Source organism: Delphinus delphis, chromosome 13 (genome assembly GCF_949987515.2).
Source record: "Delphinus delphis chromosome 13, mDelDel1.2, whole genome shotgun sequence".
NCBI classification, from domain to species: domain Eukaryota; kingdom Metazoa; phylum Chordata; class Mammalia; order Artiodactyla; family Delphinidae; genus Delphinus; species Delphinus delphis.
The window spans coordinates 69,849,269-69,875,563 of NC_082695.1; the positions used below are offsets into that span (position 1 = coordinate 69,849,269).

The following is a 26,295-nucleotide window of genomic DNA, read 5'->3' on the forward strand; positions in this document are numbered from 1 at the left end:
TTCTGTAACTATAGATAAATCTGCATCTTCTAGTATTTTATATAAATGAAAGCATACAATATGTACCCTTCCTTGTCTGGCTTTTTACATTCAGCATAAGGATTTTGAGATTCATCTATGTTGTTACGTATATCAACACTTAATTCCTTTTTTATTGTTGAGTTTTATCCCACTATACAAATATACAATATGTTTATTCATTCATCTCTTGATCAACATATAGATTATTTTCCATTTTCAATTATTACAACTAAAGCTATGAAAACTCACATCCAAATTTTTGTATAGTTTTCATCTCTCTTGGACAACTACCTAGGAGTGGAATGGGTTATATGTCAGATGTACATTAAACTTTTTAAGAAACTGAAAAGCTGTCTTCTGTGGTGTTCTAAAATGGGTTTTGTGCCTTCTTTCTTTAATAATTAAAAATTCTAGCCAAATATTTACTTCTTTCATTAACTTAAAAAAATACTGTTGGCTTTGTTGGTTCTTTGTATTCTTTACTTCTATAGTGTAGATTTGTTTTCTATTTCATTGATTTCTTCTCTGATATTTATTATTCAGTATCGTCTTCCATAATTTTTTGCCGTTTTATTTGTTAATTTTCTAACTGAAGACTATAAATTTATCTTTAAGTATGCTTTTGTAGCCTCCCATATGTAGTATTTTTATGATTGTACATTTCTAATTACTTTTAACTTTGTGTATTCATTTTTTCTTTGACTCATGAATTATTAGGCATGTGGTTTTATTTATCAACTGTATAGGAATGTTTGGTTTATCATTTCATTGCTGACATATGCAATTACACTCTGGCCAGAGAACATCGTCTGTGTGATATTGATTCTTTAGAAGTTTTTGCAACTTGTTTTATGACCTAAGGCATGGTCAGTTTTGATATATGTTCCATATTTATATGAAAAGAAGGTACATTCTCTGTTTTTCCCCTATATTCACTAGATCAAGATTGTTTTATTTTATGTTGATTGAATCTTTTTGATTTTTATAAATTTCTATGTATGTAGTGACATGTCTCTCAGCAGCCCTACTCCACTTGGTATCATGCAAAGATGACATGTCAGTATTTTTCTGAGGGCCAACCATGGACATAGTGCATCGTTTCCCCAGGATGCTCTCCAACTCATAAAAATGAGTGGCTACAAAGAGAGGCTTGATGGAGGGGTATTGCCTCCCTCTTATGCCAGCCACAGCCATTCCTCTGCTACAGTCTTGTGCACACACCTTATGTACTTATCAGCATCTCTGGAGCATACGTTAGCACCTTTTGCTGGCAGTCAACTTTTTCTTTAAAACAGGATCTCATTTCAGAAAACATGCTAAATTGAGAAGAGTGGAAAGAAACGCAATGGATAAACTAATCATAATCTGTGGGCTCAACAAAACAATTTTCTTTCATGAGGCAAAATTACTCTGGCTTAACTTGACTCTCTAATGACTAGCCTGACTCTCTCTTCAGGCAACTCTTCCCCAAACACAGCCACAGCTGCTTGACCTGCATGTGACTTGAGATCAATCCAACTGATTGACTTCCAGATCCTTAGATCTTTTTTTTTTTTTTTTTTTTTTTTTTTGCGGTACGCGGGCCTCTCACTGTCGTGGCCTCTCCCGTTGCAGAGCCGGACGCACAGGCTCAGCGGCCATGGCTCACAGGCCCAGCCGCTCCACGGCATGTGGGATCTTCCCGGACCAGGGCACGAACCCGTGTCCCCTGCATCGGCAGGCAGACTCTCAACCACTGTGCCACCAGGGAAGCCCCAGATCCTTAGATCTTAAAAAGCATGACTGCCACTTACTGTTGGGCTCAGTCTGACCCTGTGAGTTTGGGGCTCAGTCCGACCCTGTGAGTTTTGGGTGTGTACTTTTCCTATAAGAACATTCCACCTTGTGTTCTCCATGGGGAGAGTCTTACTTTGATATTCCATCTTCTCTCTCTCCCCTCTTGGTCTCTGAAATTCTGAGCCTCAGCCTTACCAGCAAACCTTGTTATGGGCCAAAACTCTTGCTACTGGCTGCCATTTCTCACCTACAAGGTCTGACCTCCTGGACCACTAGGTATGAGGGGCCCCGCACTGTTCGAAGGCAGCTACCTCTTGGAGGATGCTAGACACTCCTGGTGATTTCCTGAGGCTTTGAGCTGGGGCCTGGAGCACCCACCTACCTGCCTTCCTTCTCTTCACCTGTGTTAGTACTTATATTTACTCTTTTAATAAATCTTAGTGGAGTTGACTTTCCAGATTCTGATCCCTTCTGAACCAAACAGCCTACTGGCAACCAAACTCTAACTAAGTACTTGGGGGGAGAAATCAGTGTTGAATTCTCAAACCCAATCCCCTGGCTGAACACCATATTCATAATGTCAAAACAAAACCCCTAGCAAGTATTGTACATCCTGACATATTGTTTACTCCCTTATGGCAAATGTTATATGTGCACATAATTGTCTGATTGCAGACATATATTAATATCTCTTCTGTACATTTAAATTATAAGCTTCTTAAAGGCAAATATAAACTCAACACAATCCCTTAAATAAAACAGCTGCTTAAGAGAGATCTGCCAATTGAATTTAATCAGTTAAGAGATTAACTTTGTACTTGTTTTCTTTAGTGTAATTTCTTAGCTTGGTGTCTTGTTCATTCTTTCCACAAATATTTATTTACTGAGGGCCTACGATGTGCTAAGGAACTTTTCAGGCGCTCAAAGTATTATTCCATCAAAATAAATAGAACAGATTCCCTCATAGAACTTATGTTGCAGTGGGGAGTTAGACAGTAGCTAAATAAAAAAGTAAAAATGTTATATGGGAAAAGGTGCTACAAAGGAAAAATAAGTGGGGCAAACGAATAGAGAAAGATGGAGGGTGGTGTTTATCTGGAGTTTTGTACATTTTGCCTCTCTTAGAGAATAAGCTCCTATAGGTCTCTGTTTTGTTTGCTTTGCATTTATTTTATTGGAGACTTCTAAACAGAATATACTAAACATGGAGTTTTTAGGTCTTTAACAAATACTTTTTGCAAATAAAAGATTTATCAAGCTTTTAAAGATCCCCTACTTCTTCATTTTTTTTCCCTTTACATTTTAAATATAGGAGGCGGGGAGCAAAAGACATGGATTACAGTCAGTTTAGTATGTGTGGGAATTAGTTTTCTTTCTATAAGCCCTCTGGCTCTAATATTTTCAATAGCACAGTTTATTTAACAGACAAGATCATTTGTAATCTTTTTGTTTGTTTCAACAGTATCTGGAACATTAGAAACCCTGTTTACTAATCACTTTTTTCCAACCCAAGCCCCACTTCCCTAATGCTTAACAAGCTGACGTACCTGAAAAACCCTTGATGCAACCCACTAGAAGAATCACAAGAAATAGGCTCTTCAGAGTTACCTTGTGTGCTAACCTGGGGCAGGCACTAGGACCGCCCAGACGCCAATAGGCAGCCAAGCTTCACTGCTTGTCAGAGGGATTGAGCCGCCTTTGCTGTTACACAAGAGAGCAGGCAGCAGCAGTAGCAGCTCAGCATCCTTCCCCCTTCTGGTGGATCGGAAGGTATTTACTTGCTGTTTATCATTCAGATTTTGTACACCGTCAGTGTGCCTTTAGTGTTCACTTAATCTGATGCTCTGGAACACTGTCCAGCACTTGTTGGGTTACTATATTATTTTATGTTAATTTCCACAGCTGATGGAAGCAACAGTGCCATAAAGAAATGGGCTAGATATTTCCAGAGGCTGAAATCTGGAGGCATTTGGAGGTGTAAGTACATCGGTCACAGATTTCTAATGTGCTGGCTGTGTTAACTACGTCTTCTGACCTTCTTCCTCATTGAAGGATCCAATGTAAGATGCCATCTACATATTTCATTCATGAAGGAAAAGCACCAAGAAGGTGACAGAAACCACTAATGATGGGCCTGAGACTCCACTTTGGAGTGGCTGTGGTTCCCTCTTCTAGCCTGTGGGTCTGCAAGAGGAGAAGCTGGATTTGCAACAGAGTTTTGATGGGAAAGAGCTTTTGCTCAGGGCTGCAGGCTGCTTGCTCGCTCGCTGCTTTCTGTTTTCAAAGCTCAAGAAGGTCCTTTCTAATCATTGCAGTGGTGCGGTGTAGGAGTCTTTTTATGCTTCGTTTATTTCTGGTTTCAAATACTCTTATCATAAATGTGGGCTGCCAGAAAGCTGTGAGACCATTCTGTACCTCTCAGTGTAAAGCCACTGAAGAAAAATCTAGTTTGCTTTCTCTTGACCATACTATACTCAGTACTACAATTAGTAGATTATATTTAAAAAAAATAATAACCTTAGATTCCCTTTCTTGTTCAACAATAAATCTGGTTATGTGTGGTAAGGGAGTAGTTTGCTATTAGGAAACCTAAATAAAGATGACTCTACAGAGAAAATTGGACATTCCCTTTAAGTATTTTACAAATCAATTGAAGTTGATTTTTTTAGGGCCTTGGTACAAATTTCCTGAATTGAAATCTCTTTGAAAATTTTAAAGTCTTGTCAAACTGTCAGATTAGATTATTACTTTAGAAGTTAGATCAGATTTAGGAAACTTATACCAAAATGTATTAGGTAAACATATTTATAATTCAATAAAATGTTAAGTCATATTAATGGTCAGTTCATAGAAAATTTTAAGATAAACAGTGTCATTTAATTTATTTCAGGAAAGAAAATATCAAACTAAGACACAAAGCAATTCATCAGTATCGAAAAAGTGACTTCAATGAGAGCAATTTTTAAAATAAATTTTAAAATTCTTTTAAGTGTTTCAAAAATTAAGTACGTTATATTTTCTATATTGGAATACGCTAAGTGAGATTTCAAATTAAGTATCAAACTTTGGAAAAGACACCTATAGTTCTAAAACTCAATTTTGTAGAAGAAAGAGGGACAGAGGATATGAGGGAGGGAGAAATTGAGTCTTATTTTATTGTTCCATACTTGGTAAATTTAGAACATTCTGATTGAATATTTACTATACAAATATGCTACCCATATTTTTCAAAATGTAACAAAAATTTACAAAGCTTATATTAATTTGTAAATCCTTAAATGCAGGTGAATATAAATATATAAAAATAACATGCTAATATTGCTATATAATATTTCTTAAGCAGGGAAAATTTTTTTGAAGACAATGCCTTGCTTCTAGTGGAAATGAGGGAAATCAGGTTGGGGTTAGTAACAGCCTTTCAATATTCTGTGATGCGAAAGTAATTTTTTTGTTTGTTTTTTTGCGGTACACGGGCTTCTCACTGTTATGGCCTCTCCCATTGCGGAGCACAGGCTCTGGACACGCAGGCTCCGCGGCCATGGCTCACAGGCCCAGCCACTCCGCGGCATGTGGGATCCTCCCGGACCGGGGCACGAACCCGTGTCCCCTGCATCAGCAGGCGGACTCCCAACCACTGTGCCACCAGGGAAGCCCCAAAAGTAATTTTTAAAGTTTATTTTTAGTTGGTATAACAATATACTAGATAGCTCCATGAACTTTTGTTAATAAAGTCTCTCTCTTTCTCTTTTAAAAATATTTTCTGTATTCCAAGTTTAGAATGTTGACTCAATTCTTCAAATTAATACTTAGCTTGAAAATTCTTGCTCAGCCTATGATTTGCAGCCTTAATCTTCAGTTTTATGTCATACCCATACATGTCTTATCATAAATAATTTTAAATAACTTCATTTTATGTTCAGTCTAAAGATTCATTGAATTCAGTGATGACTTAGGGGAAAAAATCTTGAGAACATAGATCTTATTCAGAATTTGATACTTTTCTCAGAACCTGAAACTTCTTCCTGAATTTAAGCCCTGAAATTAAGTCCACTGGCTAGAGTCAATTGAAGACAGTGGGAAGAGTGCTCAGCAGAAATCTGGAATTGCTGGCAAACAAGTGGAGTATAAGCTGAAGAATAAAATGCAAAACCGAGGGCTTCCCTGGTGGCGCAGTGGTTGAGAGTCTGCCTGCGGATGCAGGAGATACGGGTTCGTGCCCTGGTCTGGGAAGATCCCACATGCCGTGGAGCGGCTAGGCCCGTGAGCCATGGCCTCTGAGCCTGCGCGTCCGGAGCCTGTGCTCCGCAACGGGAGAGGCCACAACAGTAGAGGCCTGCGTACCGCAAAAAAAAAAAAAAAAAAAAAAAAAAAAAAAGCAAAAGCGAAAGCTAATTTGTTAAAGTGTGAAAGTAGGATAACCCCCTTAGACCTTGAAAAGTCTCCTTGCCCTGGAAATCCAGGTGAATATCAGTATTGTCTAGATTTACTGATTAAGTAAGGTTGGTATTTCTAAGAGATTAATTTTACATACATATTTTTATTTAAAGAGGTTCAGCAGATAGCAAATCTGGTTGCACCGATTTTGCCTGCAGCCTTCGGGGGGGGGGGCTTCTAAAGAACATAACATTCCATTTGAAACTGGTGCTTAGTGAGACCTTTAAGAAAGATGGAAAAAATAGCTTTTACATGGCTAAACCACCTAGAAGAAACTAGCGTGAAGGGAGAAAAGACACATCAGCAAAACTTGTTCCGGTATTCCAGTTTACTTTTATTTTGGTTTTCTGAGCACCTGTGCTTTGAGTAAGAAGAGATGTCTCCTGGTAGAAGCTGTGGAAAAGGCAGCTGGGGGTTGTCTTCCAATGGGAAGCACTTCGTGTTTGTTGAAGGGGTAAAGAAACAAATGTAAAGAAATGACAAATAGTCCTTCTCAATTTGTCCTGCAAGGTGATTACATGAGTTTTTCAGATTCTGTTGGCCACATATACAAGCCACAATAAATAGGAATTATATGTCACTTGAGAATTTCTTTGAAATCTAATTATGATTTTCCCTTATTAAATAAAAGACCTAAAGGGAATGGAATGAAAGAGTATTAGCGGCAACAGTTACAGTTGTGCAAACCAGGAGGGATGAGTTTTGTATTTTGCTGGAGTTTGGCAATAGGGGTAAGCGATTATCCATTTTTATCCCGAAAATTTTTTCGGAAGAAGCTTTTCTCAAAAGCAAAGATGTTGTTTACAGAAATTGATTTTACGTATAAAGAAATAAGTTTGTAGGTACAGCAGAAGGCTTTTAAATAGATGAGACACAGCCTTTGGGTAGAAAAGAGCCATTAACAATAGGAAATGTGTGCCGTGCATTGTTGATAAGCTGATTCATCCCAAACATTAATTGTCCCTCCTGATTCTCACAACTGTAACTGATATAAACATGGGACACGACTAATATATGCTCAGTCCCTTCCCTTAGGTCTTTTATGGAAGAGGGAAGAAGTTAAAAACTCTAAGGAAACTGTTGACAAATATTAATCATGATTTCATAGATGTTAAGTTGCAAATGAGCTTTGCTATTCCCCCACATATAATGTAATAATTGCAGTTTGCACTTTGGAGTTAATGTAAAATTTTACGGACACAGCATTTAATATTTTTGGATTATCTTTTTATTATTATTTCTGTTTAAAATAATAATGGATTATCTTTTTAAAAATAGATATTTATCAATTTCTTAATGTATGTCAGGTATGGAATTTAGACAGTAAACAAGGTATGTCGAACATTCGTGGTCTCCATCATTCCATCATTTTGTGAAGGGAAATAGGCAACAAACAAATATTATGAACCAAACACATGATTATTAAACTTCTTAAAAATTATTATTATAATTTCTTACAGAATATCTCTGATAGGTACTAACTTGAAAATTAGAAGAGAGTGCTAAGATAAAGAACGACTTGGTGGCTTTTTTAGATGTGGTTGTCTAGAAGGTTCCCTGAAAAAGTGACGTATCATCAGGGATCCCAGTAAAAGATGCAGCCAAGCAGAGGGCAGCATGTGCTCTAATAGAATAAGTGCAGACTTTGTGCAAACCTACTGCAATTTAAATCCATTCTGTGTCATTCTTAAACCTTGAAATCTTGAGCATTCCACCCCCTTGATAAAACTTTACAGAGTTTTGAGAAGAATGAGATTTTCTTTACAGAGTTTTGAGAAAAATGAGACAGCATATCGAGTGTCCATGACCATATCTGGGGCAGATTTAAATTTCCATTATAACTTATAAAGCATTGTTGCAACTTTATGAATTCACTCCTTTGAATACCTAGTCAAATAAACAAGTATTGGACTATTTTATCACTCCTGTCCCCCTTTAAATTCTTCAGGTGATTCTATAATCACAGAGTTGAGGCAGAAAAGATAGCCCCTTCCACAGACAGCAGAAAAAGAGAACAATGCTCCTGAATTTCCTAAAGACCAAGTCTCCATGAGGAGCTTTGTCAGATGCAGTTATGGTATATTTTTGATCGCCTCCTCAGAACTCACCAGCACAGTGCTGGATGGGGATTAATTAAGGTGCTGTTCCTTCTAGGGAATGCCCGACAGAGATGACCACACCCAAGGAGGTTAGATACATGTCCCTTGCCAGCACTGTGCTTCCTGGACTTGGCCTGTCAAACACAACTTCTCGAGAAGTTCAGTGAGATGAACGTGGCACTTCACAGCGCACAGCACAGGGTTCAGGCTCAAGTTGAAGAAGTGAGTTCATTGGTGAAGACGATAGTTTATTGATACTTGGAGTGACTCACATCTAAACACTTTTGGAGTTTTACCATCTGATCAGTATGCAGCCCTAAAATATATACCTGTACACAAACAGCCACAGTATATATATAATTTTTAAGTGTAAAATTGCTATGAGTGACTTAAGTATTTTCCCCCACAAAATTTACTTCTGTCTGGAAATTTTCATAAGGAATCTTAAGTTGGACTTTTAAAATTCACTTTTAATACCTCTTCTATCTTAATGCTAGGAAACCAACCCCAAAACACTCTTTCCACTAGATTTCACCTGCAATACCTATACATTTAGGTGAAAGCTTCTCTTTTAGAGCCCTCAAATTTGCTAAGTTCCCTAACCTACTAGATCAGCTTCCTAGAAAGGCTTTGTGGGCGTCCACTCCGCATGTGTTCTATAATGATAAGCTGCCATACTTAAGTAAGAATCCATCTGAAATGTGACACTCCAAGCATAGACTTGGTTGCAACACTGATTTGTGTAGTTATATCCTGGTAAATATGGTGATAGATTCCTATTGATACTATGGAGATTTTAAATTATTTTATTATTTTTATGTTATAATTTTTATTATTTTATTATATATATATATTTATTGCCATGGAAAGGAAGGAGACTCAGTAAAAAATATTTACTTCTAAATTCCAAGTGGGTTGGTGAGACTCAGATACCATTTAGAACATTTAATTTCAGTTTCCAAAGCATAACTTTCTAATGTTAGGATTAGAGATAACTTAAGAAGGAAGAGAAAGCATTTCCTTATATGCTTATTAAAAAATAGAATGTTAAAATAATGCCAAACATATTCCAGACAAATAATCACACTTGCTTTTTCCCCATGAGCTCATTTAGTCCTGGTGGTTAATCCTTTCATGCAGTATGCCTGCTTCTAGATTACAAGGAGTCCAGCAACACCTGACTCATTTCACTGGTACAGCCTGAAAGCTGTCTAAGCCATGTGAGTTTAGAAGCCTATCCCGCAGAGTCTATTCTTTGAAGAGTACTGGTACTGTCCTTTGTATGAGGCTCCTGGACTGACCTTCTTTGTCGAAGACACCGATTCTAGCCTATAGCTTATAGCAGCGCCTTCAGGCAGGCGTCCAAAAACAGAGAACTGTTTGATGATGGGACTGATTGGCTGTTAATTTCTGACAATAACCAATGATGTCAGAAGAGAGGAGAGTAAAATTCTTTAATAGGGCTCTCATAATGGTTTGACCAGTGTTTTCTCTGAGACAACAACATATTACGGAAGGCACTGAAGAATCTCCAGGGCCTTCCCCACAAAGCATCTCGTTTCCGAAATATTTATATTAACACTTTATCTATGCAAATTAGCCTAAGGAAGTCTGAGTCTCTATTCTGATTTTACAGCTCTTATATAATAGTATTGAACTAATTAGTAACTACGAAACTGCCAAACCTAATTATTTCTAGCAATTTTTTTCACTTTTATAGAGTAAAATAACAAATCTTTGTCATTTATTGGATGCTCTCTGAGAAATCTCAAAAATAATTTTATAAGTGAATTTTAGGGGCTTTTGGGGGTGACCTCCAAAACTGCTAAAGTCTAATTTTCAAATCATGCCTCTCTGGAAAATATAAAATGAACAAATATAAACAGTTGCACATATTAATTAATAAAGAAACCAGATGTTACGATCGCTTTGGAGAAAATGTGAGGCATTATGTATACATAGGCAAATTAACAAAGATATGTTAAAGCAAAATTACTATGTCAGATTTGAAAACTGGCTAATATCTAACAGGTCATAAATCTTTGGGGTTATTTGCTCCACTGGGCAAAAATTATTTGCATATCTATTGGATAAAATTCTACAAATTAACAAGTAATTTTACTAAGTCTAGGTGTTTTAATAATAATAAATTGGGAGATTGGGATTGACATATATACACTAATATGTATAAAATGGATAACTAATAAGAACCTGCTGTATAAAAAATAAATAAAATTCTAAAATTCAAAAATAATAATAAATGAGACAAGTAGTACATTCCTCTAGACCTGTAAATAAATAAAGTAGCCACTAATTCTTTAAATATGGCTATTAAAATTTAAACTCAAATTAATTAAAATTAAACGTAATAAAGCTTTTAGATCCTTAGCCCCACTATCCACTTTTCACATGCTCAATGGCTGTACTGGCTTAGGGGCTACCATATTGGGCAGCATTTCTATCTTCATGGAAATTTCTTTGGGATAGCACTGCTCCTGCCTAGACAATCCTTAGGTGGCCATCGGCCTTTTATGGATAAGGATAAGTTCCCCACCTTTTTGCCTTATTTCCAACTTTCAGAAAAATTTTCTGACAGTCTTAATTGTGGTAGACTTTATAACCATCTAAAAGTAAAACTCAATAGTAAACGACTACTATCTGAATAGACTTAAAACGTAGCACAGTCATGCCAAAACAGGGTGATTATATGATACATGATGTATTTTGGTAGCAGTATAAAAATGACTTTAGAGCAGTGCACACTTTGAAAAAATACGATGCTACCAAAATATGTATCATTTGAATTATTCAATGTGATTCAGTCAAACCTCTTAGGAAACCATAGAAGTTGGGATGTTGTGAATGGTTCTGGTAAACAAGAGTAGAGTCAAAACAGAAAAGATGTGAGTCAGGACAACCATAGTATCTAAAGAAAGTTTTGCCTTTTGCTTCACATAGCATTTTATTTTTCTGTGTTTAATTATGATAAAATGGAATTACACATATTGCCATAAAAGTAACTTCTATGTTAAATAGAACCGTATGTTTTATAGTAATGCTCAATAGTGCAGAAGGGAAATACAGCATTATCAAACTAGGATGCTATTTAAAAATTGTGAGAATTACTTATGTAATAGATAAATGCTTTATCTTGGATTTCTCGTTAACAAGCTGAAAGCATTATTTCCCTGAATTTCACTACTGTGTGTAAATTTCATTTATTAAACAAATAGCTGTTAGGTGCCTATAGTACAAACAAGATAGAAACAGTGTCTGCCCATACAGAGGGTGCAGACTGGTAAGGAAGGCAGAAAATAAACAAATAACTAATTAATTACAAATGTCGTAAGCTTTATGAAGAAGCAGTGTGAGAGCATATGAGGGAAACTTTACTAATCTGTTGGGATAGGAGCTGGTTGTGTATTTGAAGGCATGCAGCCAAGAAAGCCATCTTTCAGAAAGTGCCGTGTAAATTAGGATCTGGAGGATAAGGAGGGATTTTCTGGGTAAAGGAAAGTTGCAGGCGGTGGAAAATTTCATAAAGGAAACATCATATAGGAGGTCCCTGACCAACGAGGTAGCATGAGCATTTGAGTTTTCAACTGAATGAAGATGTAATAACTTGAACTGTTTTCCTAATGCTATTTCCCCTTTTTTGGCCAAAAGAGAGAGAGAGAGCAGATTGGCCCAGATTACCTCCTTATATCAAATTGCAATCAAGGAAATACATAAGTAGACAAAATCCTTGTGACCTGCTTCTCATTCAGAATTGCCAGAAATGTTTCCCTCTGTGGAAGAAAGCTGCCCATAGTAGTCGCCTTGACCTTCCACTGAGGTCCAAAATGGAAGACATCAACTTCATATCCTAATTTATGGGTTCACTGTTGACTCTCTGGGCTGTCTTATGCAAACAAAGTTTCTTTCTCATAAATAAAAGTGAAGGCTTGGATGGGCTTACTGTCTTTAGGCATAACTGCAGGTGTTTAAGTAACCAGAGAAGAGGAGTTACTGTCCTTGCCTGGGAAAATAGCCACAATCTTAATGCCCAAATAACTCAGTCTTTATTGATAGTATCAATTATAGACCATCTACATTGATATATCTAAGTGGCATTACATTTGATTGCAGAATTTTAGATTAGATAATGGATGGATGGATCAGAATTTTCTTTGTGAACTTTATCTGGAACCTTATCTCAGCACCATCTTTCTCCCTGTCCACACACTTCTCATGATGCATTTGACCCACCGTTATAAATTTGTTGCTGTATTTGACATTTTTTCTAGAATATGAGCACATAATAATCTCTGTATTTCTGGCACTTAATGCTTGGCCACTGATGTTCAATGTGTGTTTATTAAGAGACTAAGCAACTGAATAAATGAAGGATTGTAGGTTTATAAATATATTAAGAGAAAGAAAAAGACCTTAAAATATCTGACTTAATCAAAGTTTTTCATTTTATTTGGAAGTTAATAATATTTAATTTATTTGATTAAATAATATTGATGAAGCTATCAGTCTCATCAACAATATTTTCAAAGATGAGACTATCCATCTCATCAACAATATTCAAATTTTACTGAATGCTTCTTCTGTACAAATCAGCAATACAAAAATAAAAGGTATCAGGCATGATTCTTGCCTTCTAAGAATTGGTGACAAAGTTGAAAAACAAGGATGTTTGCTTAAAAATGAAATGTCTAATATAGGAAATGTGTACTAAACGCCAAATGAGTCCAATAAAAAGTGAGAGATGCCAGAGTTAAGAATGTAAACAGCAAGGACATTCTGAAACCCAGGTCATATTAAAAATCACAAGAGGGACGACCTTTCATAAAATACTAAACTCCTCTCATTGTTCTTAGATGACTAACCATTGACTCATAATCTTGTCCTTTTGCTGTATCTCTCAGTATTTACCTACATTTTCCACACACAAACAACTGGAAAAAAGAATGAAATTAGTATCTGTTGATCACCTACCATATCTCAGACATTGTAGTCAGAATTTTACATAATGTATCTCTACCTTAAACATTTTTAGAACATAAAAACGTTCACAATATTTTTTAAAAATTAAAGAAAAATTTTATCTTCATCTTTTGCTTAGTTGTTGTGACAGAACCTGATCTTGACAAGAACTTTTTTCCATAAAACAACTTTGTTGTGGTGTACTTACATAAAATAGACACCTATTTTAAATTTACAACTTAATGCATCTTGAAAAATGTGTACTCCTGTATACACATTCAAGATAGAGAATATTATCGTCACCCCCCCAAAATTCCCTGATGTCTTTTTGCAATCAGTCTTGGCCTTAGGCTACCTCTGATATGCTATTTATCACTATAAATTCATTTGCCTTAGCAAGAATTACATATAAATGAAATCATGCAGTATGTATCCTTTTGTGTATGGCTTCTTTCATATGTAATGTTTTTGAGTTTCACCCATGTCCTTGCATATCTAAGTACTTCAAGATTTTTTTAAAAATTTCTTAGTATTCCATCTTATGAATATACTACAATTTGTTTATCCATTCTCCTATTGATGGACATTTAGGTAGTTTTCATTTTTTGGCTGCCATGAATAAAATTGGTATGAACCTTGATTTTCAAGACTTCTTATAGAATTGTGTTCTTATTTCTCCTGGTGAGCACCTAAGAGTGGAATTGCTTTGCTGTATGATAAGTTTACATTTAGCGTTGTGTTTGTTGTAGTTTGGTTTCCCAGCAGAAATGGTTGAGAGTTCTAGTTTCTCCTTATCTTCACCAGCACCTGATATTATTAACGTCTTTAAGTAAACCTTCCCTGTGGGTGTGTAGTGGTAGCTCACTGTAATTTTAATTTGCATGTCAAGTTAAATCACTCTCTGATAGATGAATGGAGTTGAGCATCTTTACTTGGGTTCATTAGACATTTATCTTCTTTTGAGAAGTATCTGTTCAAATCTTTTGCCCACTTTTGTGTTGAGCTGTTTGTAACAGAGTTGTAAGAGATTTCTATATTTTCTGGTTACAAATCCTTTGTAAGATATATGTATTGCAAATATCTTCTCTCATTCTATGCTTTTTTTTTAAACAAGACTTTATTTTTTTTAGAGCAGTTTTAGGTTCACACCAAAATTGAGAGGAAGGTACAGAGAGTTCCCATACACCTCCCCCTCAACCACCTGCGTAACCGCCTCCATTATCAACATCCCCCATTCAAAGTAGTACATTTGTTACAACTGATGAACCTGCATTGACACACCATTATCATTCAAAGTCCATAGTTTACCTTAGGGTTCACCCTTGGGGTACATTCTATGGGTTTGAAAAAATGTATAATGACTTATATCCATCATTATAGTATCGTGTATAGTATTTTCACTGCCCTAAAAATCCTCTGTGCTCTGCCTATTCATCCATGCCTTCCACCCTTGGCAACCACTGATCTTTTTATTGTCTCCATAGTTTTGCCTTTTCCAAAATGTCATATAGTTGGAATCATACAGTATGTAGCCTTATCAGATTGGCTTCTTTCACTTAGTCATACGCAGTTGTCTCCTCCATGTCTTTTCATAGCTTGATAGCTCATTTCTTTTTTGTGCTGAATAATATTCCATTGTCAAGATGTACCACAGTTTATTTATCCATTTACCTACTGGAGGGTGTCTTGGTTGCCTCCAGGTTTTGGCAGTTATGAGTAAAGCTGCTGTAAACAGCCATGTGCAGATTTTGTGTGGACATAAGTTTTCAGTTCATTTGAGTGAATACCAAGGAGCATGATTGCTCAGTTGTATGGTGAAAATGTGTTTAGTTTTGTTTGTTTTTTTATTTTCATAACAGTTTTTTTTTTCCTAAGAGCAGTAGGTTTTAATTTTGATATAGTCCCATTTACGTTTTGTTTTTGTTTGGTCGTTTATGGTTTGTGCCCGGTCTGGTGGCAATTGCACATGACTAGAGGAAGAATTCATCCCATGCTTAATATTATTAAAGTTCAGTTATTTGACTGACTCTACATAAGGCAGTAGTATTGAGGATCATCATAGAAGAGTGGTTTTATCTTATACATTTATTAACCAGTGCTTTGGATAATGAAATAATTCATAGGCACTGTCTACCTAACTCCTCAGAGGTCTAAATAGAAAGAGTTATAGAGCCTCAGGGTTAGGAAGGAAACGATAAGACATTCTTTCCATCCATTGGATAAACATTTTAGCAGTCAGATCATTTTTCTAATGCACTTTCCAGAACCTATTTTCATTGTAGGCAGCAATGTAGCATAATTCATCTGGATGTTAGAGCAGGAAAAGAAATAAGAAACTTCTCTCTGATTTTTCATTTATAAGATGCCTGCCTGAGTTTCCACAGCTTAGCAGCGGAACATTTCTGGTCAACGTATCACTTGCTTTCAAGAAGAATCATGCCTTGGGAGAAGCTGCAGTGGTTCTCTGGGCAGAGTGAGAGCTTTCTAATCAGACAAAGCTGGGCATGTATGCTGGGCTAGCAAAGTGACCAAGTAACTGAAATGTCCTGAGCCACAGTTTCCCTCATCTGTAAAATGTAAAGGTTAGGATATATACACCAAAATACAGTAGGACCTCACTAGACAGCTTTTTTTTTTTTTTTTTTTTTTTTACTGATTGGTGATATAAATAATGAAATAGAGAGAAATTTTATTTTATTTCTGGTGCATTTTTATTATTAGAAGAAAGACAGCTAAGAAATTCAGCAGGACAAAAATGTCAAGATGAAAAATTTGGTCTTTATTTTCAGTAAGGCCTACCTGGGTTTTTATTCATGATCATAATCTAATTGTGGTCTATTTTCACAAGAAGCATGTCTTAGAAGTGATGGCTATTGCATTATATCTTTGGTATGCACAACCAGAGAATGAAGTGGTATCACAATTATTTTCAAAGGTAAAACAAAATTAAATATTATTAAGAAAGACCATGTCTTCCTATGGGACCTTTTAAAGTTTTGAATAAGTAATAAATTGCCCTGATTCAAAACCCAAGCAATAAGGCTACACCAAGTAGACTCACCTCCATTCTTCTCCCCACCCATCAAGTTCTCCAAACCTCTGTTCCCTAAGCTATCAGTTTTATTACCTACTCTGTGTTTTTTTATGCCAATACAGACAAATATGAATATATAGTCTTTCCTCCCCTTTTGTTATACAAAAGTTAATGCACTACATACTCTGTTGTACATCGAGCTTTAAAAAAATGTATGTATAGGGCTTCCCTGGTGGCGCAGTGGTTGAGAGTCCGCCTGCCGATGCAGGGGACACGGGTTCGTGCCCCGGTCCGGGAAGATCCCACATGCCACGGAGCAGCTGGGCCCGTGAGCCATGGCCGCTGAGCCTGCGCGTCCGGAGCCTGTGCTCCGCAACGGGAGAGGCCACAACAGTGAGAGGCCCGCGTACCGCAAAAAAAAAAAAACAAAAACAAATAAAAAATATATGTATAGAAATTAGCATGTCACCCCTACAGAATGGCCATGCTAAGCTTCTGTGTAGCATTCCAACATTATTGAATGTGCTGCTGAAGTAAAAACCCTGCAAGTCCTTTGCTAAATAAAAAAGTGACCTACCTCTCAGCCTTGGTGGATTGGTTCTCCTCTTGCCTAGAGGCAGAAGGTGGCAGTAGGTAAGAACTTGAGACCTCTGTAATTTTTGAAGACATATTCTAGAGTTTAACTACTCAGGAAAAGAGGCTCTGGGAATTCTGACATTCTTCCTTCTGGCAAAATCAGTCTTGAGGGGTTGGTTTTAGCCTGAAGGCTTGTGCTACAAATTAATGTATGTTTCAGCATAGAAGTTAATACAGCTTTTCATTGAAGAGTGAAGGTTTTCATGTGTAAAACTTGCAAGGGAAAAGGAGTCTAATGTAGTCTTATCTCCTGATTAGAACAAATGACTGGAAGGAAATCCTTCTAAGGCTATTGCTTGTAGAGGTGACTTAATTGTCACCCTGGAGGAAGCTATAAGCTTCTTGGAGCACTATCTCCCAAGAAAGGCTTTTCTCTGAGTCATAAAGGTGGGTGCAGTGCAACGTGGTGTTGGCGACACTGTTACAACTGCAGTTTATTTTGCAGCTAAAATTTCTGCATTCAGTTTCATCTTTCTGAGCTTATAAGCATCCCAGCTTGTTTTTTTTGTTTGTTTTTTTTTTGCGGGTACGCGGGCCTCTCACTGTTGTGGCCTCTCCCGTTGCGGAGCACAGGCTACGGACGCGCAGGCTCAGCGGCCATGGCTCACAGGCCCAGCCGCTCCGCGGCACGTGGGATCTTCCCAGACCGGGGCATGAACCCGTGTCCTCTGCATCGGCAGGTGGACTCTCAACCACTGCGCCACCAGGGAAGCCCCCAGCTTGTTTTTAAAAACCTAAAAGCACGTGTATACAATTATTTTAACTCATAATTATGGAAGGCAGGAAGAAGTTAGTGTCAGATATACAAATATTAAAAAGTATAAGGCTGCTTAAGTCACTCACAATTTATTTCCTAAGAATTAATTTGCATATATCATATAATACCGTTTATATGTGGAGTCTAAAAAAGTGATACAGATGAACTTATTTACAAAACAGAAATAGACTCAACAGACATAGAAAACAAACTTATGGTTACCAAAGGGGAAAGAGGGGAAGGGATAAATTAGGAGTTTGGGATTAACAGATACACGACTACTGTATATAAAATAGATAAACAACAAGGACCTTCTGTATAGCACAGGGAACTATATGCAATATTTTTAATAACCTATAATGAAAAAGAATCTGAAAAAGAATAGATATATACATGTATGTATAACTGAATGACTTTGCTGTACATCTGAAACTAATAGAATATTGTAAATCAACTATACTTCAATAAAAAATAATAATTAAAAAAAGAATTCATTTGCTATTTCTGCAATAGATTTACCTTTATTTCTGTGTTTTCCTTCTGCCAATAATCAAGTTTATTTGCATTTACTGAGTACGTAGCAAGTCATCAAAAGAAAAAGAATAGATACATGTATATGTATAACTGAAGCACTTTGCTGTACACCTGAAACTAACACAACATTGTTAATCAACTATACTCCAGTATAAAATAAAAAATTTTTTAAAAAGCACAGGTGCCCTGAAGACAGCTGAGTGGTAGGTGTAAACCAGTGTGGTGCCCACAGTTTCTGGGTTTCCAGATTGTGAGAGTGAACACAGCCAAGCCACAAGTAGTGACTGCTGGCCAAGTGTTCTCGGCTGTATAACATTCTGGTTCCCTCTGCAGATAGTGGCCATATCCCAGGACATCGACGGGAGATCTCACTTCCTCGAGCATGCAAGAAAACCTTGTAAATTTTGCATCCATGTCAACTCATACTGTAGGGACAACTATTTATAGTAATCAGACCCTGTTCTACTTTTGGAAGCCTGCAGAAACTGGCTATCCTCAAAAGTGTGTCTTTCATTTTGGGACAGGATATTTAGAAACAGAGAGAATCGTTTTCCTTCCTGGTCCTGTATAACAGCATTCAAGCATGCAAGGACATCAAACGTATGGTCTATACCAAGTATGTCATATCTGGCCCTTAATTCTGTACTAGATTGTAGAATATCATTCAAGTATAATGCTATTTAGCTTTTATATGCTGTAGTTTTCAACATTTTACATCCTCTTACTATAACTGAATTATGAGTTTGTTTTAGCACAAGTATTCCATTATTCATTCAGTAAATATTGAGTGCCTACTATGTACCAGATCCAGTGATAGAATCCCCTCTATCCTGGACCTCTGGATAGTATACTAAATATACTAATACATCTATAGTTTGTTAGATGGGGATAATTAAAGGAGAGAAAGAGTTGAGAGAGTGTGACTGATTTAGATTGAATGGTAAGGGAAGGAAACTCTGACCATGCGGTCCTTAGGCAGTGACCTAAGTTCAGTGAGTGAAGGAGCCACACAGATAACAAATGCAGGAAGAGCACCTATGACAGAGGGAATGGCATATGGCAGATATCTTGGGCTTTGCATTGGGCGTGTGTTTGCCATGTTCAAGAAAGAGCAAGGGGGTACCTATGGATAGAAAAATGTGAAAGAGAGGAGAGTAATAGGAGAGGAGACCAGATACACAAGGGAGAGGCTTAGTGGGTAGCGTGAATAATTTTATGGAACTGGGGGCTTTATGGTGAGTGAGATGGGAAGTCATTGGAGGAGGCTGAGCAAAGGAGAGACAGGAGCTGTCGAGTGAATGTCTCACTCTGAGGGCAAGGGAGCAGGGATAGAAGCAGGGAAACCATTTCCAAGGCTGTCACAATACTCTAGACAAGAATAATGGTGCTTACAACCGGTGGCTAGAGGACTAATTCAGACATAATTGTTATCCAGTGAAATCTCTCCAGAGAATTTGGGCCAAGCAGTGTGCCTGACTCTGTGCTCTTAACCACTGCAGTGCTTCTTGTAAAATAAAACAGTTAATAATGAGTATTATATTAATAAAATAGATTGATTTCATTCATTTGAAGGTTTTCAAGCCATGGCTACATCTCTTAGGCAGCTCTCATTGGACTCCTACAGGAAGATTACCGGATACAGATTTTTAATATTCCTTTTAATATTCCTAACTCGTTTTCAGGACAAGATTTTTAGTTATCTGTTTGTATTCCAAAATGTGATAAACAAATCTCTTAAGAGAAGATGAAAGCAATTTTTTTCCTTTAAGATTTGGGCTAAATTGATAATACTAGAGCTGTGAGGCCCAGATCATATGTGACCCTGTATCTCATCACCCACGATCTAGACCTATTAGCTTGTTTCTTTTTTTTTTTTTTTGCGTTATGCGGGCCTCTCACTGTTGTGGCCTCTCCCATTGCGGAGCACAGGCTCCGGATGCACAGGCTCAGCGGCCATGGCTCACGGGCCTAGCTGCTCCGCGGCGGCATGTGGGATCTTCCTGGACCAGGGCACGAACCCGCGTCCCCTGCATCGGCAGGCGGACTCTCAACCACTGCGCCACCAGGGAAGCCCTAGCTTGTTTCTTTTTATAGGAGGGTGCATAGAGATATCAGGAGCGATGCCATCTGGGGGAGAATAATACTTCAAAAGAAGTTATTGGAAACATTCATCCAGTCAGTTTACAAATATTTATTGAACCATGGCAGTGAGTTGGCCACCATGTTGGCCAAGATAGATACAAAGTCTGGTTGGTGAAATAGCACATAATCTACAGTTATATAGAAGCATGATGCACAGACCACAGGAGACATATGTTCAGAATGCTGTGAGAGTATAGGGAGGGAGGTATCTCATTGTAAGTGGGAGAGGACTGTCAGAAGATGTTGATGGATGAGATGAAGCTAGGAGGTTGCTAGGTGGACAAGGAAATGCATTGACTAGTTTTTGAACTTGTCTGAGAAGAATGAAATTAGTAGGTGCTTATTCTAAAAAAAGAAGTCCCCAGCTGGGGAAAAACTGAATAAAGATTATGCCAGTGTTATTACACGGCAAGGCTATCCTTTGCTTCGGTCCCGGGTATGAGATAAGACTCCTAATTGCCAACCAGATGGTATAAAAACCAGGAGGTTGACTTTGGTTTCTGGATGGCAAGGATATTATTAGATATAGGTGCTATTGGGAGGATCTATAGTAAGACCTGAACCCTCAGTGATGTTAATTTTTAAAGACCTATTTTGAAGTATTTCCACCTGGGTCATAATTTTAACCTGTGAAAACATCCCTGAAATTTTGCAAGGAGATTTAAAAATAAAGTTGTATTTCTTTTATACATGTCAAAGGAGATTGTAGATATAGGAATCTTAAATTTAAGGCTTTTTATGTAGTTAACACTCTTTCAGTTTTTGAAGGCATTCAAGCTTGCAGTTAAGACAAAGGGGACTAGAATAAATCAGACTCGAGTGTAAACCTTGGCTTTATCTGCTACCTGCTATCCTTGTTTAATTAGTCTTTGTTTCATCATCTGAAAAACTGGGAGAATAATAGTACCTTTCACCATAGTTGAAAGTGAAATTAGTATAAATAAAACACGTAGCAAAATGGCTGGCACAGATTAAGTGGTTAATAGTTACTATACTCAAACCCCGATTCACTTTTTGTACACTTGCATTTCCACAATGGTTTTGCTTCAAGTAACTTATTCAAAATTTTATAAATCAAGCTTTATCAAAGAATCTTGGCTTGGGGAACCTGAGAAGGAAAGCTTCCTAATAACAAAGAGAAACAGTACAGAGATTTAACGTTTACCTACAAGTGAAATAAAATCAGTCTCCTCTTGACCTGCCTACTTCTCAGATCTCTGTGTAGCCGAGAGGAAATGTACATCTGCTGCAAATTATCTCATAACATTCCACCGGGCCAGGCCAAGACAGACTTTCATGTTCGGCTTCAGTGTTCCCCAACCTACTCTCTGTCTAATAGCGCTCTCCTCCCTACAATCTTAAATCCTCTCTAGCTTCAAGCTACTCCTGAATTGCCTCTACTTTTACTTATAACAAGGGACTCTATCCTGTAGAATTTTTTCTCCCTCTTGTGATAATCAAAATTTGCCAGCCCAATGTCTCACTTTCTCTCTTCACATTACCTTATAAATAAATACAGATTAATAATATAATAGTGGTTGTTAATATCTATGGGTTACTCCTTCCTGGTGACAAGGTTAAAACTAACAGAACTTTTAATACATAGATTTTTGTTTTAATTTTAAATATAGATTTTAAAAAACCTGATAAGACAAATTTGCCATGGATATGAATTATGAGCTAGTGGTGGTGTACAAATGACCACAGTGGGTGATTCAGTCTGTAGAATGTGGGAGGATTTTTAAAATCTGAACGCTAGTTCTTGGCATTTCCAGGTGTGTGTTATGTGTGCTCACGTGCACACATTTAAATTCTCTTTTTGCTTCCCATTCTTGGCCTGCATATAATTATGACATTCCAAAAGAGGCATGGATTTCTGAGCCAATGATATTAGATTGTGAAATTAGAATTTCTAGCTTGGGTATTTTATATTCTCTTTATTAAGACTTTCTCAGTGGTTGATCCTATCCTGTTCACAATTATAATGTTGTATTACATTCACAAGATCATCTGAGTTCTCGTAAGGATTAACATACTTCCTGTGAGGATCGCTCTGGAGGATAAGCCTTTAGGAAGCCTTTTCTAGAGAAAAGCCAGAATGACCGGTGTGGGAGTTCAATGAGCTAGATTATTTCAGAACCTCGCAGCCATTCTCACCTCTGAGCCTTACACATATGGGGATTCACTGTAAGGTATGTCACAAGTATTTTTCTTGTAAGTAAAATGCAAATGTTTCTAAATGAAATACCTAAATGCAAGTGGATTGAAGGCTGTCCCTAAAATTACGTGGTTCTCTGGGGTGGGAGAGAAAGGAGCTGTAGTCACAGACATTTTGTATATGGCTTAAAACAGATGTCCCCAAACTCTAGCCTACCTCTGAATCCTCTGGGGAGATTGATAACATTCAGATTCCTGGGCCCTACCTCCAAGAAGTCTGATCTTGTACATCTGGGTTGAGGTGCAAATGTGCATCTTTAACAAGCAACCCAGGTGACTCTGACCCAGGTGGGTAGAGATCATATTTTCACAAACAGCCACTGGACTTCACAAAAGGCAACCGGTCTCTAACAGACCTCACGACTTCCTTCCAGCCTGACTGCCTTGTCCTAGCTCCCAGTCTAAGACTTGCTGGTATGTTCTCAGTCAAAAGCGGGTTGGCTCACAGACCTTAATTTCTTACGGCAGGTGCTGACAGCTGTCAGTTCCTAACGTGAGTCACTCTCCTCCTCACTTGCACTAGCAGAGATTGTAGAGGACTTTTCTAAATCAGATGTCACTGCCACCTACAAATAACAGCACAGAAAATGGAAAAACAATTTTTTTTCATGTCTAAAAAGAACATATTACATGAAAAAACCTACTAAATGGGTGGGATAAGAGAGTCCAAAAAGGCTAACATTATGAGTGACTTATCTAGCATGAGGAGAGATGATAGGAAGGGAGAAAAGGAGCAAAACTTTTCTAAATACTCATAGCTTTTCCCAGCAATGCTACAGACAATATTACAGTGCTTTTGGTTTTGTTTTTTGTCTGCAAGCTATAACAATGTGAGCTATATTTTATTATAAACTAATACTTCTTATTAATTATGCTCTTTGCTTTGGGCTTTTAAATTTTTTCTACTGTTTTAAAATACCTACAGACAAGGTTTTTTTAAAATACTGACTGTTCTTGAATCCCTAATCATTGATGTTTGAGATTTTTGCATCAATTAGTGTCATGCTTTCAACAACATTGTACCAGAGCCAAAAAGATAGATGACTCATGCTTCGTTTGTATACAGTGGAAGGTCCATCTTTCCTTACTAGCCATTCTTTCATGTCTCTGTCCATTCACACTTGTAAGGAAACTATTTCTTTTGACTTTCTATCAATGCAATTGATGATCTCTTTCAGAATCTTATAATTATTCAATTCTGGAATAAGGCAAATATTCTACTTACAGTCAGATATGTAAAGGCAGTAAGTAGCTCCTTTTTTAAAAAAAAATTGAAGTATAGTTGATGTACAGTATTACTTACAGGAGTACAATATAGTGATTCACAGTTTTTAAAGGTTATACTTCATTTAGTTATTGTGAAATATTAGCTATATTCCCCGTGTTGTACAATATATCCTTGTAGCTTATTTTGTACCTAATTGCTTGTACCTCTTACACCCCTACTCCTATATTGCCCCTCCACCCTTCCTTCTCCCCACTTGTAACCACTAGTTTGTACTCTATATCTGTGAGTCTGCTTCTTTTTTGTTATATTCACTAGTTTGTTGTATTTTTTAGATTCCACATATAAGTGATATCATACAGTATTTGTCTTTCTCTGTTTGACTTATTTCACTTAGCATAATGCCCTCCAAGTCCATCCATGTTGCTGCAAATGGCACAATTTCATTCTTTTTTATGGCTGAGTAGTATTCCATTGTATGTGTATACCACATCTTCTTTATCCAATCATCTGTTGATGGAGACTTGGGTTTCTTCCATATCTTGGCAATTGAAAATAATGCTGCTATGAACTTTGGGGTGCATGTACCTTTTCAAATTAGTGTTTTTGGTTTTTTCGGTTACGTATCCGGGGTGGAATTGCCGGGTCATATGATAGTTCTACTTTTAGTGTTTTGAGAAACTTCTATACTCTTTTCCATAGTGGCTGCATCAATTTACATTCCCACCAACAGTGTAGGAGGGTTCCCTTTTGCACCACATCCTCACCAATATTTTTTGTTTGTGTTCTTTTTGATGATAGCCATTCTGACAGGTGAGGTGATATCACATTATAGTTTTGATTTGCATTTCCCTGATGATTAGCAATGTTGAACATTTTTCCGTGTGCCTGTTGACCATCTGCATTTCCTCTTTGGAGAAGTGTCTATTCAGTTCTTCTACTTTTTTTTTTTTTTTTTTTGCGGTATGTGGGCATCTCACTGTTGTGGCCTCTCCCATTGCAGAGCACAGGCTCCAGACGCACAGACCCAGTGGCCATGGCTCACGGGCCCAGCCGCTCCATGGCATGTGGGATCTTCCCAGACCGGGGCACGAACCCGTGTCCCCTGCATCGGCAGGCGGACTCTCAACCACTGCGCCACCAGGGAAGCTCTCTTCTGCCTAGTTTTTAATCGAGTTGTTTGTGTTTTTGATGTTGAGTTCTATGAGCTGTTTATATATGTTGGAGATTAATTCCTTATCCGTAATATCATTTGCAAATATTTTCACCATTAAGTAGGTTGTTTCCTCATTTTGTCAGTGGTTTCCTTTGCTGTGCAAAAGCTTTTAAGTTTAATTAGGTCCCATTTATTTAGTTTTGCTTTTATTTCCTTTACTTTAGGGGACAGATCCAAAGAAATATTGCTGCGATTTATGTCAGAGTTTTGTCTATGTTTTCCTCTAGGAGTTTTATAGTATCTGGCCTTATATTTAGGATTTAATCCATTTTGAGTTTATTTTTGTATATGGTATTAGAGAATGTTCTAATTTCATTCTTTTACATGTAGTTGTCCAGTTTTCTCAGCACCACTTATTGAAGAGACTGTTTTTTCTCCATTGTATATTCTTGAAGGTAGTAACTATCTCTTTTTTTTTTTTTTAGTAACTATCTCTTAAAGCTCTAGGAATCTTTGTTTCATTTGTTTGTATAGAGAAGTGAAGGATAATACTACAATTTTACTTGAATTTTTAACGTTTACCATTTTCAAATTGTGTGAACCATTATATGGAGATTGGACCTTACTTACTTCCTTTTTTTAGTTGTCACTGGTAGAGCACCTGCTTATGGTCAGGCAATATAGTTAACACTGAAGAAACAAAGATGAATACAATACAGTCTTTGAGAGTAGTCCTGGAGTTAGCAGTGTGGTTAGAGAGAGGAAAGACACAGTAAATGCTATAGAAGATAATGAGTACTGTAGAAGAAGCATATACAGAGTGCCATGGAGGTATCTATCATTCACAATGTTTCACTGAGTACCAGACTCTGTCTAGTTGTTGAGGGTACAGAATATCTTCACTGAATTCAAGAAATTCACATTATAGAGAAGTATAGTGATTAATTTTAATGATAAGAGAATTGCACGGAATATTATGAAAGAAAGTAGAACCTGGGAGGCAGTGGCGGACAAGGTACAGTTTCCCGGAAGAGGCGTAATAGAAATGAGTCTTAGGTGATGGGCAGGAGTTAGCCAAACAAAAGGCAGAGGGCCAGAGGCACAGATTTCAAAGCAGGTTGGAGGGGCAGTGCAAACATCTATTATTTTTGGAGAACTGAGTCCTAGACAGAGGCTGATGGGAGTTGTGAGTAAAGAAGAAGGCAGGGACTAGGAGATGTAGAGACGCTTGGCCTGCTGAAGAGATGGGACTTTATCCTGTCCCCGAGAGACACTAAAAGTTAAGAGGGT

At 37.3% G+C, this 26,295-nt stretch overlaps 1 protein-coding gene and 1 non-coding gene across 2 annotated transcripts in view; one reads left to right on the forward strand and one right to left on the reverse strand.

Annotated features, from left to right (window-relative positions):
• Positions 1 to 3,526: 3,526 nt before the first annotated feature.
• Positions 3,527 to 26,295, forward strand: part of RAB27B (RAB27B, member RAS oncogene family) — a 159,128-nt gene continuing 136,359 nt past the window's right edge. Inside the window, exons 1-2 of the mRNA XM_060029092.1 lie at positions 3,527 to 3,567; positions 3,700 to 3,774. The gene's annotated coding sequence lies outside the window, so the exon portion shown is untranslated. The remainder of the gene's footprint in view (positions 3,568 to 3,699; positions 3,775 to 26,295) is intronic.
• LOC132436715 (U6 spliceosomal RNA) lies at positions 16,772 to 16,879 on the reverse strand. The gene has a single exon (XR_009521865.1). It is a non-coding gene; the product is annotated as a U6 spliceosomal RNA (small nuclear RNA).